Source organism: Moschus berezovskii, chromosome 24, assembly GCF_049115385.1.
Source record: "Moschus berezovskii isolate FMDL1 chromosome 24, NW_MosBer_1.0, whole genome shotgun sequence".
NCBI classification, from domain to species: domain Eukaryota; kingdom Metazoa; phylum Chordata; class Mammalia; order Artiodactyla; family Moschidae; genus Moschus; species Moschus berezovskii.
In genome coordinates, this window is record NC_142483.1 from 48,037,959 (window position 1) to 48,055,727 (window position 17,769).

At 45.1% G+C, this 17,769-nt stretch overlaps 1 long non-coding RNA gene across 1 annotated transcript in view; it reads right to left on the reverse strand.

Moving 5' to 3' along the window:
• LOC129548116 (uncharacterized) overlaps positions 1-16,070 on the reverse strand; it is a 127,532-nt gene extending 111,462 nt beyond the window's left edge. Inside the window, exon 1 of the long non-coding RNA XR_016036171.1 lies at positions 15,619-16,070. This is a non-coding gene — a long non-coding RNA (uncharacterized LOC129548116). The remainder of the gene's footprint in view (positions 1-15,618) is intronic.
• Positions 16,071-17,769: the final 1,699 nt, after the last annotated feature.

The window sequence follows — 17,769 nt, forward strand, 5'->3', positions numbered from 1 at the left end:
GCTCCTGGCACTCACCCAAGCCACAGACCTGGTGACACCCCGGGGTCCCTGTCACCCTACTATCCAGTTGGTCACCAAGCCCTGTTGATTCTATTTCCCAAATCACACCCAAATATCTCCATCTCTCTTCCCCTTCCTCATGACTGTTGGCTGAATTACCGCACAGCCTTCTCCTTGGTCTCAGGGCTCCAGTCTCTCCCTCTTCAATCCCTTTTCCACAAAGCAGCTAGATTGCCTGTAGGTTGCCATGCCACCACTAAGGGCTTGCAGTTGGATAAGTCCCCAGTCCCTAGCATGGCATACAGGGCCCTGTGGGGCCTGCTACCACCCACCTATCCCTGCCCTCCAGTGTGCCCAGTGCCCACCCCAGCCAGGATGAACATGGTCCAGTTCTGCAATGCTCATCATCTTCTCCCTGACTGTTCCCACTGCCTCTGCCCACCACCTCCTGGTTAGCTCCCTTTCCCCCTCAGACTCAGCTCCGATGTCCTGGCCTCGGGACACCTTTCTTGGTCCCACTCACACTAACTCTGCTGCCCTCCACCAAGCTCCACAGAGTCCTGGGCTGGCATATCCAACAACACTTAGTGCACATCCTCGGTCACATCCATTGTCCCTAGTTAGACTGTGAGCTCCACACTGACCTCTAACACTGGGTTCTGCAATAGTGGATGCTCACTGAACATTTCCTGAAAATATTAATTCATTCTTCAAAGCAAGGCACTGGTGAAACACCCAGCGACTACCACCCATTCGAAGAATACGTTACTGTTGACAGAGCACACCCACTGCCTTTTTACACGTGAGACACAAAATAAGCAATAAGGGGCAAGAAGAGAGAAGATGGTGCAATTTCCATTTTGTGGGTAAGAGCAGTCATACTCTGATTCAAAAATTGAAACTCAAGGAAATTATCCAAGACCATTGATAGACACACCAGTGTGGAAGTACTGATGGCGGTAATGGTGGATACTGTTTATTTAGCAACAGCTACATGCCAGGCTCCGGCTAAGTCCCTCACAGGTAGAACTTTGTTTATTCTTTTGAACTCTAGTCCAGTGTTCTTACTACAAACCTACTGAGTTTGTTTCAGCCACCCAGAAACATTTTTTGGAATGACAAACATCATAAGGATCTTTTTTTGAATATAATTCACCCACTGCCACAGTGTTAAGAGTCTACCCATAGTTCCATTTTAAGCTAAATATATAGAATTTCCATGTTGAGATAGACTAGTAGCTCACAGATCCATTCCTCCCACTGTAGCATAGCATACACCAGGCCAGCTACTTAGTTAGCTTTAGTTGGTAGCCTGTTAGGCCCCAAAAGACAAGGACAAAGGAGTTGGTGGTGAGCCACGGAGGTACTGCTAGGGTGAGGGGAGAGGCCCAGTCTGGAGACATAATGGTCATGACAGATTTCATCTTTAAGGTCAGCTGAGCCCATAAATAAGAGGTGAGAGGACACCAGAAACTGTGCACATCACAGCCTTCCTCACTCTAAAGAGTAGTTCGTTCCTTCTCCTCCTCTGGAATACAGAAGGAAAGCCTGGAGCAGCTGCAACTATATTAGCACCATGAGGGAAGCCCATCTGAGGATGAAGCCCACATAGAGAAAGATCTAGCCAGAGTTATCTCAGAGACATAGTACCAGAGCCACCATGATGATACCTACCTTCCTCTCTAATACCCACCTCCTCTGGACTGTTGTCCAAGAGTGTGAAGCAACATGCTGCCTGATTACTTAAGTTAGATGGAGACCTGACTAAGGTATTTGCTGCAGAAAGCTTTCTAACAGATATAATCCCTTTACCAAGTCAAGGATTGGGAATGTCATGGGGTCCCAAACATGAGAGAAGCATAATGAAACCTTTGCTTCTTGGTTAAAGACATTGACCCAAGCTGTTTTCAAATCCTGGCTGTGATATTCACCAGCTCTGCTGCTGGACACATTGCTTAACCTTTTGAAATTTCAACTGTTCATTTGAGAAATAGGGATAATAAGTCTTACCTCATTGCATGGTTTAGAAGATTAAATGAGATAATGCACAAAAAAGAAGTTTGTACTGTGCCTGGTGCATAGCAACAATAGTGAGAGTAGCAGAAGGTGAGCGGTAGAGATGGGGAGAGTAGGAATAACTATTCATGTCGGTAATGTGCCCCATGAGACCTTCAAAGCCATCCCCTGCATGGCTCTGCCCCAGAGGTGCTGATGGAACTTAGAGTGTCTGTGACTCAGATTTGGAGCTCATTGCACCTAACTGTTGAAAATTCAGCTCTTTGCAAATAGATATTAATCTCCAATGAAATATTGGAGAGCTTTAATTAAGGTGATCGAGCTGATTAATGATTCCCTCCAGGCAAATGCTGAGGCACCCAGAAGTGGAGCAAGGGCTTTCTGAATCACAGGCAGAGCAAATCCATCCACCAATTTACAATTTATTCTTCTCAGGCTGTGGGCTCTCAAGGCTGTACCCCAATCCAGGATTCCCGTGGATTTTCATCAAAAGGAAAGACTGGGTCACCAAGCCTGGGTTAGGCTTTTTTAAATTCCACTCTTAATACTTCTCTGCAAGAATTGAGCAGACCAAGATGAGCAGTGGCTGTGGAGCTTTGGAGTGAGAAACTCCAGATTCTTGCTCCATTCCACTGCTAACTTGAATTAGACAAAGGCCCAAGACATACACCATGCTCTACTGCAGGGGCACAGGTTTGATCCCTCGGTGAGGAACTAAAGGTAGGTGATGGTTCAGACGGTAAAGAATCTACCTGCAATTCAGGGACCGGGAAGGTCCCCTGGAGGAGGAAATGGCAACCCACTCCAGTATTCTCATCTGGGAAATCCCTCGGACAGAGGAGCCTAGAGGGCTACGGTCCATGGGGTCAGAAAGACTTGGACACAACTGAGCAACTAACACTTTCACCATTTCCACTTTTGGGGAACTAAAATCCCACAAGCTTCACGTGGTCAAATAAATAAATAAAAATGTTTTAAAGCCGTGGGAATATTTACTTCATATTTTGTACGGATCTGATAAGAAATATATTTAGCTTTTATCCCTTCCTAGCACAGAATTCCTGAAACGCTTTGAATGTCCTCAGTGATAAGAATTAGCTTCTATATACCTATATCTCTTTTGCAGTCTCATATACCAGGGCGGATTCATGTCAATGTATGGCAAAACCAACCAATATATTAATGTAAGGTAATTTGCCTCCAATAAAATAAATTAAAAAAAAAAAAAAGAATTAGCTTCTAGTATCTTTTGTTGTTGTTTAACAAGTCCCTTTCAACCACACCCAAGTTTATGTTAATGGAATGACTTCTAGAAAGCCCAGAGGATGGCAGCAGGATGCCAGAAGAACCACGAGACCAAAAGGTTGGCACTTTCAGTTATATCCCCTCTCTTCCCCTCCTGACCTCCAACCTCCAGGGAGGGGAGAGGAATTGAATTAGTTGCCAATGGCCATGATTTAGTCAACCTTGACTATGCAATGAGGCCTCAATAGAAAACCCTCAGGAGGACTTCCCTGGTGGCTCAGTAGTAAAGAATCTGCCTGCCAAGGCAGGAGATCCAGGTTTGACCCCTGGTCGCGGAAGTTACCACTTGTCAAGGAGCAGCGAAGCCCATGGGCCACAACTGTCGAGCCTGAGTTCTAGAGCCCATGCACCACAACTACTGAAGCGCATGCACCCTAGAGCCCACGCTCCACAGGAAGAGGAGCCACCACGGTGAGGCGCTCCCGCAGCGCAACAAAGGGTAGCCCCCGCTCACTGCAACTAAAGAAAGCCCACACAGCAGCAAACACCCAGCACAGCCAAAGATAAATCAGTTCAGTTCAGTTCAGCTGCTCAGTCGTGTCTGACTCTTCGCAACCCCATGAATTGCAGCACGCCAGGCCTCCCTGTTCATCACCAACTCCCAAAGTTCACTCAAACTCATGTCCATCGAGTCAGTGATGCCATCCAGCCATCTCATTCTCTGTCGTCCCCTTCTCCTCCCGCCCCCAATCCCTCCCAGCATCAGTCTTTTCCAATGAGTCAACCCTTCTCATGAGGTGGCCAAAGTATTGGAGTTTCAGCTTCAGCATCAGTCCTTCCAATGAACACCCAGGACTGGTCTCCTTTAGGATGGATTGGTTGGATCTCCTTGCAGTCCAAGGGACTCTCAAGAGTCTTCTCCAACACCACAGTTCAAAAGCATCAATTCTTCAGCACTCAGCTTTCTTTATAGTCCAACTCTCACATACATGCATGACCACGGGAAAAACCACAGCCTTCACTAGATGGACCTTTGCTGGCAAAGTAATGTCTCTGCTTTTTAATATGCTACCTAAATTGGTCATAACTTTCCTTCCAAGGAGTAAGTGTCTTTTAATTTCATGACTGTAATCACCATCTGCAGTGATTTTGGAGCCCAAAAATAAAGTCTGACACTGTTTCCACTGTTTCCCCATCTATTTACCATGAAGTGATGGGAACAGATGCCATGATCTTAGTTTTCTGAATGTTGAGCTTTAAGCCAACTTTTTCACTCTCCTCTTTCACTTTCATCAAGAGGCTTTTTAGTTCCTCTTCAGAAAGAAAGAAAAGAAAACCCTCACCAAAGGAGCAGGAGAGCTTCTGGGATGGAGAACACGTGGAGGCCCTGGAAGGTGGCGCCCCTGGAGAGGGCATGGATATACCACTCCCCTCTCCATATGCCTGACCCTACACATCCCTTCCATCTTGCTGTTGCTGAGTCCTATTCTTTGGTAATAAACCAATGATAACATGAGTAGCCTGTTCTCCTAAGTTCTCCTGAACCACTCTAACACTTTGCTGAAACCAAGGAAGGGGTTGTGGTAACCTCCAATTCATAGTCCGACGGTGGGAAGCACAGGGGACAGCCTGCCCTTGTGTTTGGCATCTGAAGGAGGCCAGTCTTGTGGGACTGAGCCCTTCGCTTGTGGGATCTGATGCTGTCTCCAAGTAATAGGGTTTGAACTGAGTTAAACTGCAGGACACCCAGGTGGTGTCAGAGAGTCGCTAAGTAGAGGCAGGGAAACTCATGCTTGATGACCAAAAGTGAAACACTGGGAGAACTAGCAGTGCAGAGAAGCAGAAGTGGGCTTCCTGGACAGTGTGTCTACTGACCGTCTCAAGCTGCTTTGTTTCCTGCTAAGTTTTATAATATATGTGTGTGTAAGCCTTAATCATTAGAATTCCATCAGAGGGACTTCTCTGACTTTAGAAAGGATCTCATTTGCTTCTTCAATGTATTGGGAGGGATGGCCATCCTGGGCCCACATTAAATGAAAATTCTCAGCTCATTTATTTCAAATCTTGCAAATAACCAACCCCTCCCAAGGGCCAGCCTGGGTCCAGAGATTCCCAGAGGGTAATTTTCCCCTCTTACTCAGAATCAAGACGATGCTGAGATAGATGCCTTCCTTGCATTTTCCTTGGCAAGGAGGGTTTTTCCTGGTTTACTTTTTTACTAAAAGTGTAGCCCTGGTACTTCCCTGGTGGTCCGGTGGCTAAGACTCTACACTCCCAATGCAGGGGGCCCGGGTTCGATCCCTGGTTGGGGAACTAGATCCCATGTGCCACAACTAAGAATTTGCATGCCACAACTCACAGAGCTAGAACAAATAATCTCACAATTTGTATGGAAATACAAAAAACCTCGAATAGCCAAAGCAATCTTGAGGAAGAAGAATGAAACTGGGGGAATCAACCTGCCGGACTTCAGGCTCTATTACAAAGCCACAGTCATCAAGACAGTATGGTACTGGCATAAAGACAGAAATATAGACCAATGGAACAAAATAGAAAGCCCAGAGATAAATCCACGCACTTAGGCATGCCACAACTAAAGGTCCCATGAGCTGCAACTCAAGCTAAGACTCAGCGCAGACAAATAATTTTAAAGTGTAGCCCTTTGTGAATCCTAACTCTGTACTGAGTGGAGAGAAGACCCTCTGACTCTTTCCAGGCCTGAAGCCTCATCCACCTCATGTCTGTGGCTGCAGGGGCAGCCAGCAATGTCAACTGTCACTCATACCCCTGCACTCCCTCCCACATCCACTTCGTCCCTGGTCTCTGATGACTTCCTTCATTTTCTTACAAGGTCATCCATGCATGTAAAATCGTGTTTCTTACATAAGCATTTTTATCTAGTATTTTCAGTTGTTTCATAAGAGAAGGGTTTTAGAATTTCTAATCTTCCTCATGCGGCGAGTTGACTCACTGGAAAAGACTCTGATGCTGGGAAAGGTTGGGGGCGGGAGGAGAAGGGGACGACAGAGAATGAGATGGCTGGATAGCATCACCGACTCTGTGGACATGAGTTTGAGTGTACTCCGGGAGTTGGTGAGGGACAGGGAGGCCTGGCGTGCTGTGGTTCATGGGGTCGCGGAGAGTCGGACACGACTGAGCGACTGAACTGAACTGAACTGAATCTTCCATTTTGCCAGAAACAGAAATCTCATCTTTTCCTGAACTCACACTGCTTAGGAAAGATGATAAAGCATCACATACAGCCCACAGCAAGCAAACTAGCAAGATTGTTTACCTCTTGAAAGGGAATAAGAGGTTGGATATTATCCCCACTACAGTGTCTTGGGAATAATATTGCTCTGGAGGGCTTCGCCAATAAACACCTGCAGGAACACCGCCTCATTAGGGAAAGAGTCCATAAACTACATTCCTGGGAGAATTTTTTCCTTGGAACAGTGACAAGAACTTGCATGCAACTGTCAGGGGGAGACTTCTCTATATACTCCACTGGAGATGAATAAAGATGCTCAAAGAGCAATGTAGTGATAGTCATTCTTACAGCAGCTTGAAGTTTCTTGAAGGGCATTGTTTAACAAAGTCCTTCTACGATTCTTATTACGTGCTCTTCTTGACAGATGTTCCAAAAAGGCCCGCGGGTTAAGGAGCTACAGGTAGGAGCACTAGGGCACCTCCTCTGGGGTCAGAAACCCCTCACCAACAGTAAATGAAGCCTTTTTGAGGAAGGCTTTGACAAGCCACCTGGAATCCAAAGAGCTCCACCTTCCCCCTTCCCTAGGTTCAGCTGCATCATGTACACTGAGCTCTCTATATGGGGATATTGGGACCCTTTCGAGGTCACTGGTATCTGCGAACCTCGGCGTCCCCATGGTCCTGACCACCCAGCATATCAGCAGAAGTCCATCTGAGTTCAGGTTCAGCACCCTCCCACTCCCAATAACAGCCCATCCCCCGGGCTCTTACAGCAGAAGCAGGTGGTCAGGAGACATCATCCAACAGGGAATGCTGTGAACCTCCCCCAACCCGACCATGATCCCACCCACCAGTGGAGGACTTCTCAAATTGCAGGCTCTCCACAGCCTCGAAGCCTCTGGTGCAGGGACGATGGCCTTGCTGGATGAAACTCTAGCTGAAGGTAGAGTGAGGTACTCGGCCACCAGTGGCCTCCACTGTTGCTCCTTCTGAGGAGGGCAAAAGCAGAGGAACAAGTTTGGGTTGAATTAGGATTTGCAAGATTGCCGAGAATGATCCATGATGCTGCACGTTCAACATGGCATGGGATCTTGTATGCTAAGTCACTTCAGTCATGTCTGACTCTTTGTGACTCTGTGGACTGCAGGCCACCAGACTCCTCTGTCCATGGGATTCTCCATGCAAGAATTCTGGAGTGGGTTGTCATGCCCTCCGCAGGGGATCTTCCCGACCCAGAGATCAAGTCCGCATCTCTTATGTCTCCTACATTGCCGGTGGGTTCTTTACCACTAGCGCCACCTGGGAAGCTCAAGCTGAAACATAGTTGATTTATAATGTGTTAGTTGCTGGGGTAAATCAAAGTGATTCGGTTATACATATTCTTCTCTATCATGGTTGATCACAGGATAGTGAATATAGTTTGCTGTGCTATACAGGAGGACCTTGTTGTTGATCCATTCCTTATATAATAGTTTGCATATACTAATCCCAAACTCCCAACCCATCCCTCCCCCCAAGACACTCCCCCTTGACAACCGCAAGTCTGTTCTCTATGTCTGTGAGTCTGTTTCTGTTTCGTAGATAGGTTCATTTTGTGGCATACTTTAGATTCCACATATAAGTGATATCATATGCTAATTGTCTTTCTTTTTCTGACTTACTTTGCTTGATCTGATCATCTCTAGGTCCATCCATGTTGCTGTAAATGGCATTATTTCATTCTCTTTTATGGCTGAGTAGTACTCTGTTGTATATATACCACATCTTCTTTATCCATTCATCTGCTGATGGACATGTAGGTTGCTTCCATGTCTTGGCTATTGTGAAGAATGCTGCTATGAACAATGAGGTACATGTATCTTTTTCAATTAAAGTCTTCTCCAAATATATGCCCAGGAGTAATTAGGATTGGTGGATCACATGGTAACTATTTTTAGCCTTTTTAGGATCTTTATTCCTTCAGTGCTCTGATCCTTGACATCAAAAATGAGACATTCATTTATCTCATTCATTATCTCTCTTATTATTTGTTTTCTTCAAAATCTTCACTTCTTCTCAATCCTGCCCAGTATAATAAAACCTTGGGGAATTTTTGACCTTTTTCCTGATACCCTGACATGATCCAGAGGGGGATATAATCCAAGGCATGATTATAAATGATCATTTAAAAATTTGATGTTCAGGTCTTATTTATTTTCTAAAATTGCAATTCCAGTTTTGAACAGAACGCAAATATTGCAAAAAGTGGGGCATATACAAAAGGTAAGCAAACCAACAGATATACACTACTATGTATAGAAAAGTAAAAAAGATTACTGTATAGCACAGGGAACTATATTCAGTATCTTGTAATAACCTATAATGGAAAGGAATCTGAAAACATGTATATACAAGCACACATCAGTTCAGTTCAGTCGCTCAGTCATGTCCGACTCTTTGTGACCCCATGGACTTCAGCACACCCTTCCCTGTCCATCACCAACTCCTGGAGTTTACTCAAACTCATGTCCATTGAGTCAGTGATGCCATCCAACCATCTCATCCTCTGTCATCCCCTTCTGCTCCTGCCTTCAATCTTTCCCAGCATCAGGGACTTTTCCAATGAAAAGTTCTTCCCATCAGGAGGCCAAAGTATTGGAGTTTCAGCTTCAGCATCAGTCCTTCCAATGAATATTCAGGACTGATTTTCTTTAAGATGGACTGATTTGATCTCCGTGCAATCCAAGGGACTCTCAAGAGTCTTCTCCAACACCACAGTTCAAAAGCATCAATTCTTCAGCGCTCAGCTTTCTTTATAGTCCAACTCTCACATCCATACATGACTACTGGATAAACCATAGCTTTGACTAGACGGACCTTTGTTGCCAAAGTAATGTCTCTGCTTTTTAATAAGCTGTCTAGGTTGGTCATAACTTTTCTTCCAAGGAGCAAGCATCTTTTAATTTCATGGCTGTAGTCACCATCTACAGTGATTTTGGAGCCCCCAAAAAACAAAGTCTGTCACTGTTTCCCTATCTATTTGCCGATGGGACCGAGTGCCATGATCTTAGTTTTCTGAATGTTGAGTTTTAAGCCAACTTTTTCACTCTCCTCTTTCACTTTCATCAAGAGGCTCTTTAGTTCCTCTTTGCTTTCTGCCATAAGGGTGGTGTCATCTGCATATCTGAGGTTATTAATATTTCTCCCGGCAATCTTGATTCCAGCATGTGCTTCCTCCAGCCCAGCATTTCTCCTGATATACTCTGCATATAAGTTAAATAAGCAGGGTTACAATATACAGCCTTGATGTACTCTTTTCCCAATTTGGAACCAGTCTGTTGTTCCATGTCCAGTTCTAACTGTTGCTTCTTGACCTGCATACAGATTTCTCAGGAGGCAGGTAAGGTGGTCTGGTATTCCCATCTCTTTAAGAATTTTCCAGTTTGTTGTGATCCACACAGTCAAAAGCTTTGGCACAGTCAATAAAACAGAAGTAGATATTTTTCTGGAACTCTCTTGCTTTTTTGATGATCCAACAGATGTTGGCAATTTGATCTATGGTTCCTCTGCCTTTTCTAAATCCAGCTTGAGCATTTGGAAGTTCACACTTCACGTACTGTTGAAACCTAGCTTGGAGAATTTTGAGCATTACTTTGCTAGCATGTGAGATGAATGCAACTGTGAGGTAGTTTGAACATTCTTTGGCATTGCCTTTCTTTGGGATTGGAATGAAAACTGACCTTTTCCCGGCCTGTGGCCACTGCTGAGTTTTCCAAATTTGCTGGCATATTGAATGCAGCACTTTCTCAGCATCATCTTTTAGGATTTGAAATAGCTCAGCTGGAATTCCATCCCCTCCACTAGCTTTGTTCATAGTGATGCTTCCTAAGGCCCACTTGACTTCACATTCCAGGATGTCTGCCTCTAGGTGAGTGATCACACCATTGTGATTATCTGGGTCATGAAGATCTTTTTTGTATAGTTATTCTGTGTATTCTTGCCACCTCTTCTTAATATCTTCTGCTTGTTAGGTCCATACTATTTCTGTCCTTTATTGTGCCAATCTTTTATATATATCCAAATCACTTTGCTATACACTTGAAGCTAACAGAATGTTGTAAATCAACTATACTTCAATTCAAAAAGACAGGAATAAAGTGAAACCAACCAAAATGTCCACCAACTCATGAATGACTAAATAAAATATGGTATATCCATACAATTGAATGCTACCCAGCAATGAAAAGGAATAAAGTACCGAAACACACTACAGCATGGATGAAACTGAAAACTTTATGCTAAATGGAAAGACCACATATTCTATGATTCCATTTATATGACATGTCCAGAACAGACAATGAGACAGAAAATGGTTGTGGCTCTAGTGGTTGCCTAGAGCCCGGGGATGGGGGAGGGTAGGAATGGGGAATGACTGTTAACCAGTCTTTTCTTTGAGGGATGGTGAAAATGTTCTAAAATTATATTATGATGATGATTGTGCAACTCTTAAATATACTTAAAACCACTGAATTGTGCACATTAAATAGATTAACTTTATGGTATGTAAATTATATCTCAATAAAGCTGTTTAAAAATTAAAAAGTTTCCATTTTTTTTTATTTAAGTAAGCAAACCAAGATCTTTTACACATATGAGGAAACTAGGGCTCAAGGCAGGTAAATAATTTACTCCAGGTCACAAGGTCACACAGTCCCAGAGTCACAGGTCAGGACACAAACTCAGGCCAACTGTACTCAAAGCCTCTACTTTGCCAGTACACCATGCTGCTATCTCACTTTGGGTAACCCAGTTCTTTCATATAACTTCACCCTTCGAGGAAAAATGACCCTGAACTAACCTTCACAGATAGTATGGAAAGGCTAAGACTTTACCATGATGCAACAGCTGGGGTTAACATTGAGTTTATCAAAAGAAAGAAGAGATGGGTGGGGGCAGAGGAGAGGTCTCTTTGTGGAGTGATGGATTCATTTTTCTTTTGGAGTTTTTCACCTTGCAGACCTCCTATTAATCTATATTAAGACACACACACACCCCTGAATGATGGAAGAGAAATGTGTCCTATGGAGGCCAGAGAAGCTGCTCTAAGCAGAGCCACTGCCTCTCAGGGCTCAGTGCCTATTCTGCAGGGCATGTGGGAGAGACACAGGAAGCCCCGCTGAGGACTCTGTCCAGAGAGACTCACGGTCCAGAGAAGCAGAGGCACAGCGTTGCTTCATTGGAGAAGACCCTGATGCTGGGAAAGACTGAAGGCAGGAGGAGAAGGGGCAACAGAGGATGGGGTGGCTGGATGGCATCACTGACTCTATGGACATGAGTTTGGGTGAACTCCGGGAGATGGTGAAGGACAGGGAAGCCTGGCGTGCTGCAGTCCATGGGGTCACAAAGAGTCAACATGACTGAGCGACTGAACAACACCAGGATAAACCAGCATATTTCCTGCACTCAGCTGCCTCCCCCAGGCAAGGGGGCCATGGGTCACAGAACAAAACCCACACCGGTCCCCAGGGCTCATCTGGTTCCTCCAACCATTCAGGCGAAGGCTTATCAAGAATCAGGCCCTTTAATTAGACTGAGCCTCCTCGATAGCTCAGTTGGTAAAGAATCCGCCTGCAATGCAAGAGACCCTGGTTCGATTCCTGGGTCGGGAAGATCCACTGGAGAAGGGATAGGCTACCCACTCCAATATTCTTGGGCTTTCCTTGTAGCTCAGTTGGTAAAGAATCAGCCTGCGGGAGTATTCTAGCCTGGAGAATTCCATGGACTGTATAGGACTTGCAAAGAGTCAGACACGACTGAGCGACTTTCACTTCACTTCCTCGACCAGGAGCCAAGAATTCAACTCTCCACCCTCCACTGACTCATCACAGGGACTCTTCCCTCTGTCTCCCTTCTCTTTGCCCTCCCAGAAAGTAGAGATGGGGCCTTCCTCACAGGGCCACAGTCAGGCATGTGATAAAAATAAAAGCAACAGCTGACGTTCATGAAGACCTACTGTGTGCCATGTTCTTTGCAATCATGATCTTAGCCGACCAACAAGTCTCCAGGATAGTTAGCCATTACCTTCTTTGTATGAGTAAGGAAGCTAAGGCTCAGGCGACTTGCCTCTGGTCACACAGGTGGCAAGCAGTAAGGCTTGGTTGAACCCAGGTATGTTTGACTCAAAACCTTCTGTGCTGTGGTGGCTCTTATTCCCACCTTCCTCACCTCAGTCTCTTTCCCCAGAGAAGAGCTGTTGCTCCGCTGGCGACTGGCTTCCTCCCTTTTCTCTCCTTCTCTCTCCTTCTCCTCACCCCTCCACTCTTCCCCCTACTAGTGGACTTTTAATGTTGGAATCCAGGGTTGAGACCCAAATGAGAGAGTCAAGCCCATCAGTCCCTTGTTCATCCCACTGTGGGTACGGGAGATCATGTGATTATTTATTTTTCAGGTGACGCCCATGTTCTCTGCAGAGGCACAGACTGAAAAGAATTCATAAGAGGATTTTCAGAGCGTGTGTTTGTGATGTGTTTGGTTGTATGCACAGCATGCAGAATTTATGAGCATTTAAGAAATCAGCCCCCACTGCAAAGCACCTTCAGCGCTTCTCCCAGATGCCAGTTCCCCGTGATGCCAAGGTGCCTCTGCCAAATCAAAGGATGTTTAGAACAAACACTCTGTGGAATATCTGCAGAATAATGTGATAGGAAGAGGAGCAGCCTAGCCTCTGCCGGTGAACGCAGAGTCTGGCTTGCCTGCTGTGCCCTCTCTTCCTCTCCTTCTCCGAGTCTGGCTACTGAGATCTTTCTCGTGTGCGCTCAGGGATCCTGGAGGATGAGTCAGGCCCGTGTGTCAGTGGTGCCATTTGTACAAAACTCAGAATATCCAAGACACACAGAGCCTCCCACTTTTGAGACTCAGAGACTTGAGTATAAATTCTGGTAAGTTCGTGGGGACTTCCCAGTGGTCCAGTGGTTAAGACTCTGGGCTTCCAAAGCACAGCAGGCTGGGTTCAATCCCTGAAAGGGAACTAAGATCCTACATGCCGCACAGCCAAAAATAAATAAATAGCTAAATTCTAGTAGGTTCAATGAGACAAAATGGCTCAATGCATTCTTATGGCTGCACCATCCCTTTTATTGGGTTTGGACAGAATGGAACCTGCCTTGGAACTCAGGACAGTTTCTGAAAATAAATAGTGCTTAGGGAAGGTCTAAATCTTTGAGGGGTATAACTACAAAGAGCCTCTAAAGGTTTGTGGCAGGGTGAAAAGACTTCTTTTACATCAGTCCTACTCTCTCACCACCCCATTCAACCCACCAGGAGAAAAACCTAGGGATTACAGAACACTCATCTGGCACTGAGACCCCACATTGTCAGTTAATTCCAGAAATCTCCAGAGTGCAACCTGGAACAAGAAGGGACGGAATCCTAAGAATAGAGTTATAACAGACAAGAAATGAAGGCAGCATTCTGTTTATGTGAGGAGTAGTCATCTGTTCATATAAAACTGAAGGAAATGACGTCTCACTGTGAAAAAGCATATTTGTTCTTAAGTTGCCTTAGAAGGAAACAAGCAACAACCCAGGCTGAAGCCCTTCCCCCGCTAACATTCTTCATTCGTCAGAGAAACAGAAGCAGCAGGGTGTGTGTGTCTGTACAGAGAGACAGATTTAAGAAATTAGGTCATGCATATATTAATATATACAATGGAATATTACTCAGCCACTGAAAGGAATGAAATGGGGTCATTTGTAGACTCATGGATGGACCTAGAGTCTGTCACACAGAATGAAGTAAGTCAGAGGGAGAAAAACAAACACCATGTATTAATGCACATACATGGAATTGAGAAACATGGTACAGATGGACCCATTTCCAAGGCAGGAATAGAGGAAAACAGACAAGTGGGCACAGCGGGGAAGGGGAGAGCGAGATGAATTGCGGAATTAGGGCTGACGTGTGGAGAATGAATAGCTGGTGGGAACCCACTATTAAGCTCAGGGAGCTCTGCTTGCTGCTCTGTGCCGACCTAGAGGGATGCGATGAGGGTTGGGGGAGGGGTTGGGAGGGAAGTCCAAGAGGGAAAGGATGTATGTTTACATATGGCCGATTCACGTCATTGTTCAGCAGAAACTAACACAATATTGTAAAGCAATTATAGTCCAATAATAAAAAGGAAAGAAATTGGTTCGTGCAATTGTGGAGGCTTGGAAAGTCCAGAATCTGCAGGGCAGGCCTGCAGGCTGGAGACCCAGGAAACAGCCGCAATCTGAGTCCAGACGTTGTCAGCTGACAGGAATTCCTCTCCCCGGGAGCTCAGCCTTCTATTCAGGTCAACATTACTACTTCCGTTCTTCTGCCCTGCCTCATGGTTCACGCAGACTAGACCACATTCCCATCTCTGACAGAGCCAAAGGACCTGGTAGAAGCAAAAGTCCTTACTGACAGCGAGCAGACGTCTGAGACTAGAGTGCTGGGGTGATCATCAGGGGATGAGGTGCCCAGAGAACAACAGGACACAAGGCTCTAAGGGGGACAAAGCCCCCATAAACCTAGCAGTGAGGACTCGCGTGAGTGGCGTCTGGACAGAGCACACCACCCAGTACACACTGTTTTACATTTATGGGCTCACACTCTGTGTGTGGCTCTATAACCATACGGTCAAAAATCATCTAGATCAGTTGACAGCTAACCAAACCTCAGACATGTGAGTGAGCCCAGCTAACGATCAGCACAGCCACCCAGCCAGCCGCCCAGAGGCAGAGCAACAAACACGCAGTGTGATAGAGGCCACCGCAGTTCTATGACTGTGATGCTCGTGATGCCGTGTTTTCTGGCGACAGAAACTTTCCAAGTCAACGGATGGACTGACAGATCAAACACTGACAGGGAAAGGCAGGTTCTGTAATCCAGTGAGGGCAGAGTGGAGTTTGTATTAAACTAGGAACCACACACCCATCTAACGTGGACAGCTGGACTCAGTCCCAGCCAGTCACCCCAGCTGGAAATGTTGATTTGGTGCAGCTATATTAACTTTTTAAGAAAGAAGGAGATTAGGGTTTTTTATGAGATGTATTACTTTATATGTTACCAATACATTGTATTTTCCTCCAAAAAGTTGGGCAATAATAACAGAAATGCAAATTATACTGAGATGCAATTTCTCACCTCTCCAAAAGATGAGCAAAAATCGAAAAGTTCAACAGGACACTCTGTTGATGAGGCTTTGGAAGAACCATCACTTTACATATCGCTAGAACAACTCCTACGGAAGAGAATTTGAAGATATTTAGCAGCAGCAGCGAGATTACATATTCATTTACTCTTTGATCTAATAATCATACTTCTTGGAATGTATTTCAAATATATACTGGCAAAACTATAAAAAAAGATAAGTGGGGCTTCCCCGGTGGCTCAGTGGTAAAGAATCCACCTACCAATGCAGGGGACACATGTTCGACCCCTGGTGTGGGAGGATCCCACATGCCACAGGACCACTAAGCCTGTGTGCCACAGCTACTGAGCCAGCATTCTAGAGTTGGGGGCCACAGCCCCTGAAGCCCGAGAGCCCATGCTCTGCAACAAGGGGCCCACTGCAGTGAGAAGCCTGCACGCCACAACTAGAGAGTAGCCCTGGCTCACCGCAGCTAGAGAAAGCCCCTGTGCAGCAACACAGAGCAGGGAAGCCCAAATAAATAAATCTTTAAAAAAATCCCAGTGCAGTTGTAAATAAATATTAAAATTTGTGTCCAAGGACACAAATTATAATAGCTGAGACCGAAAACAACTAAAATGCCCCAGTCTGGGACTGGTGGAGTAAATTATATACATCCTTATGATAGAGTAATAGAGTAACATATAACTATATTGTGATAAGGAGGAATGTCTCTATCTCCTACTATGGAGTAATGTTAAAGTGATTTTTAAATGCAGAAAAATGCCGTATTCTACTATTTCTATAATAAAGAAAGAGATATATAAATGTATCCAGATTTAATTCTATTTTTCCATGGACAAATAAACCACAAAATGGTTTTTAGGGTTCTCTATAGGATAAAGAGGAGAAGGCAATGGCAACCCACTCCAGTGCTCTTGCCTGGAGAATCCATCCCATGGACGGAGGAGCCTGGTGGGCTATAGTCCATGGGGTCGCGAGGAGTTGAACATGACTGAGCGACTTCACTTTCACTTTTCACTTTCATGCATTGGAGAAGGAAATGGCAACCCACTCCAGTATTCTTGCCTGGAGAATCCCAGGGACAGAGGAGCCTGGTGGGCTGCCGTCTATGGGGTCACACAGGGTCGGACACGACTGAAGCGACTTAGCAGCAGCAGCAGCAGCACAGGATAAAGAAAGGTACAGAGTAAAGAAGAGAGGGGTAGATAGAAGCTAGATTTACTTACACATATTTTGCTTTTTAGATATGTCTTTGATGCTGTGTGATTCTTTTACATCTATTAAGACAACATTAAATTTTAAAATATGAATCCCAAAACATAAAAAATGAAATAAATGAACCTAACTGTGTATCCGTTTTGGTAGCAAAACTACACAGAGAGAAGCTATATGCTTTTGACTGCACACTCCCAGTAGGATGCAGCCTAAGCACAAAAAGGACTGTAGATGGTACTGACGAACCCATTTGCAGGGCAGCAGTGGAGATACGGACGGAGAACAGAACTGTGGACACAGTGGGGAAGGAGAGGGACGAGTTGAGAGCAGCGCGGGAACATGTGCATAACCACCTGGAAAACAGAGCCAGTGGGGACCTGGTGTGCGATGCAGGGAGCTCAAACCAGGTGCTGTGTGACAGCCTAGAAGGATGGCATGGGTGGGAGGAAGGTTCAAGAGAGAGGGGACATATGTATGCCTGTGGCTCATTCATGTTGATACATGGCAGAGACCAATCCAATATTGCAAAGCAGTTATCCTCCAATTTTAAAAAACAGCAACAAAGTAACTTTTCAGTAATGATATTACTGTGGTTCTGCTATTTCAGACTTGTCATATGGGTAATGCAATGTCAGATAAAGCTGCTGAAAAATTACATGATACTTTATCATTCATGTTGTTTTTGAGAACAAAGATTCTGGGTGTGGGAAGAAGGAAATACAAGTATTAGAAGAATTGAGTAAAAATCATATAATCCAGAAACAGAAAGGAAGCCTAGGTTCAAATTGATCATGTATTTCATGGTTGATGAGATAGGTAGACAGATCCATAGACAGACAGGTACTTCCTGTGTTTCCCAGTTCTGTCCCCTGGAAACTGACAGCACTGACAGCAGTGAGCACCCGAAGCACTCATATCAGGGTCTC